Raw genomic sequence first — 2,749 nt, forward strand, 5'->3', positions numbered from 1 at the left:
GCATTTGAGTAATTGTCTTGTATTTAGGAAAAAAAGGGCATCTATGGATGACCAGTGTTTTGGTTGTCAAATGTTGCTGACAAACCACCCCAAAATTTGGTGGCTTAAAACAACCCCTCCCCAACTTTTCTTCAATCTGAGCTGGGCTAAATTGAGTTGTTCTGCTGGCCTTGTGGGGGTCACTCATGTGTTCAGCAATTTGACTGAAACACTGGGATGGCTGGGCCTCTCTTCCTGCATGCAATCTTCAGGGTCTCTATTTTATGTGGTTTCTTTGAGTGGCCTTACTGGAAGGGTAGCTAGTCCTCTTTTGTGTAGCCCAGAGCTCCCAAGAGCTTTATTGATTAAACAAGTCACAGGCCCAGTCTAGATTCAAGAAGAGGGAGTGAAGCAGAGGTGCAGTTCATTGGGTGACCACCAGTCTAGCAGACTGTTGCAAACAGTGCCATGGAAAACCAGTTATTCTTAGCAAAAGTAGAAGCTGCTGGTGACCTTGGAAAGCTGAAGCTGCATACAGTAACTGGTATAAGCTGAAAGTCAGACTGAGAAATAAAGAGAGGACCTTCAAGAAGCTTCCTGAACCAGTTCTGCCAGCTCTGAGTGTATTTTCTGAACCATCATTTGGATAAACTAGTAAGGATGGATGTGTTTAGGGGAACAGAGCTTTTGAGAACAGAACCACCCCATCACTGGGGTACCCACAGACTGTGGGAAATGTGATGCTTTCTTAATGTAGCTGTTTTTCAGTCAGGCTACAATGAGAAGGAGCAGTCTGAACAGACCTCTGGCCAGATTGAATAGCTCATTTTTGTTTTAACCAAGCAGTATGATTTGCTAATGATCTGCATTAAGTACTAGTGTTCTACCTTAAATCATAGTCTCCTCATTCAGATTCTTCTGGCCTTGGCTCCTGAAAGGAAGACCTAGATCTAGCCTTGGTAGTAGTTCTTTTCTGAGGTCTTTCACTTCCTTGAAACCCTGAGATAGTTCGGGAGCACAGTGGCTGCCATTTTCACAGACAAAATGTTAATTGATTTCAACCCCACCTCCGACCCCCTGCCCCTGCCCCAATATCTGCTGAACTTAGAATTGCTTCAGAACACAGGTGGGGACTGAAGGTATTACTTTATTAGGGGAATGTAATGACTACTGTCTTCTTGTCAAGCTTGTAAAGAAAGAGATTCCAGTTTGGTATTTGCAACAAGGATCTTGAATCCTGTCCTTTTTATTGCATTATCACATTGATTTTTCTTTTGATTTTGTGGTAATGTTTTGACTTGACTTTGGGGGCCAAGTCTTTCACCAGTATTCAAGGGTTTGATTGTACAAATATATCTGCTGTATTAGCATCTCTGCCTGTAGCTTAAGATCAGTTGTTTTTGTTCTTGGAATGGAAATACCTGATCTTGGCTAGCTTTGATTGTTACAGGACCTTGATTTCATTTAGATTTCCCTCCAGGAGGTCAGTCAGTTATCATGTTGTTATATAAACTTACACCAAGCTTACACCAAGACAAGATTTATCATAGTCCTGAGTTGCTAAGATTTGTCATGTATTTGGTAAGAGGTGATTGCAAGTTCTTAGATGAGGTGACTTTACATAGGTAGGAATCAGGCAGAGGGGCTGGGATGATGGGGGAGCTTGAGGTGCAGATTTAAAAAAATAGTGGAAATGAAAGTTCCAAAGAGGTGGTTTCGAGGAAGTCAAAGGGTCCAGGGCCAAAGCAGTCAATAATGGGTGAATCAGGTTACCTGGAAAACAGGTGAGATACATGTATGCAGTCTACTTCTAGGTTGCTGGTAGACATTAAATATGCATACTATTCCATAGCTGGCTAAGTATTTTAAAATTATAAGCATTGGATTTTCCATTTGAAGTGAAAGAATTATCTGGCACACGGTATTGGGGTTTTAAAAAAAGCCAAATTTTAAAGTCTTAATAGCTTTTTTAAAAAAATAAAAAAGGCACCTCATGTCCAGAGTGTGGCCCTTCTGAAAGTTATGGTCATCTCTCCCATTGAAATAAATGCCTTTTCAAACATGACTAAAAGGGATGATGATAAAATAGAGATAGGACTTTCTTGGTATGTGTGCATTCGTTACAGAGTCCAGTTGCTTTGAAACAGCCAAGAAAGTGATCAAGATTATTTTTATGGGTTATTTTACTGAGGATTTTAAGAACTAATATAATATCTTGAGTTACTTCTAGTTCAGTGGAATGTGGAAAGGTATATAGTTGTGAGGTGTTTTGTTATAGATTAGCAGTCTGTAGGGGAAACTTAGACTAAGACATAAATACAAATCCAGTGCAGTTTTGTTTTCTGGATGTTTTTGAAGGAATAAAGTTTTATATAACAAGCACACGACCTCCCTGATTCCAAGATGCCTTTATTAGTATCTGTATTAGTCCTTAATTCTGTTGATCTCTTTTTCTTTCTTTTTTCCTCTTGAAAAATGAATTTTAAAATACAGTTTATTGTATCTTTCATCACTAAAAATTTTGTTCCTTTTTCACTGTGGGCAGTTCACATAAGGCAAAAATATTAAACAGCTGATTTTAGTGTGTTGCATAACTTTGCTGTATATCAAACTAATTTTTACAAATTTTCATCCTATGCCTCAAATCATGTAATTAATAATTTACCTGTTTATGACCTGTGCTTCCTTTATTAGTAAAAGCTAATGGAAAAGGATCTTTTCAATGACTAGAACTAATAATTTTCCTTCAGATATGAAGAAATATTATTCA

At 38.4% G+C, this 2,749-nt stretch overlaps 1 protein-coding gene across 1 annotated transcript in view; it reads left to right on the forward strand.

Moving 5' to 3' along the window:
* SUCO (SUN domain containing ossification factor) overlaps positions 1-2,749 on the forward strand; it is a 173,975-nt gene that overhangs the window by 65,256 nt on the left and 105,970 nt on the right. The window lies entirely within an intron of this gene.

This window comes from Propithecus coquereli, unplaced genomic scaffold, assembly GCF_000956105.1.
Source record: "Propithecus coquereli isolate 6110/MARCELLA unplaced genomic scaffold, Pcoq_1.0 Scaffold56, whole genome shotgun sequence".
Classification (NCBI taxonomy): domain Eukaryota; kingdom Metazoa; phylum Chordata; class Mammalia; order Primates; family Indriidae; genus Propithecus; species Propithecus coquereli.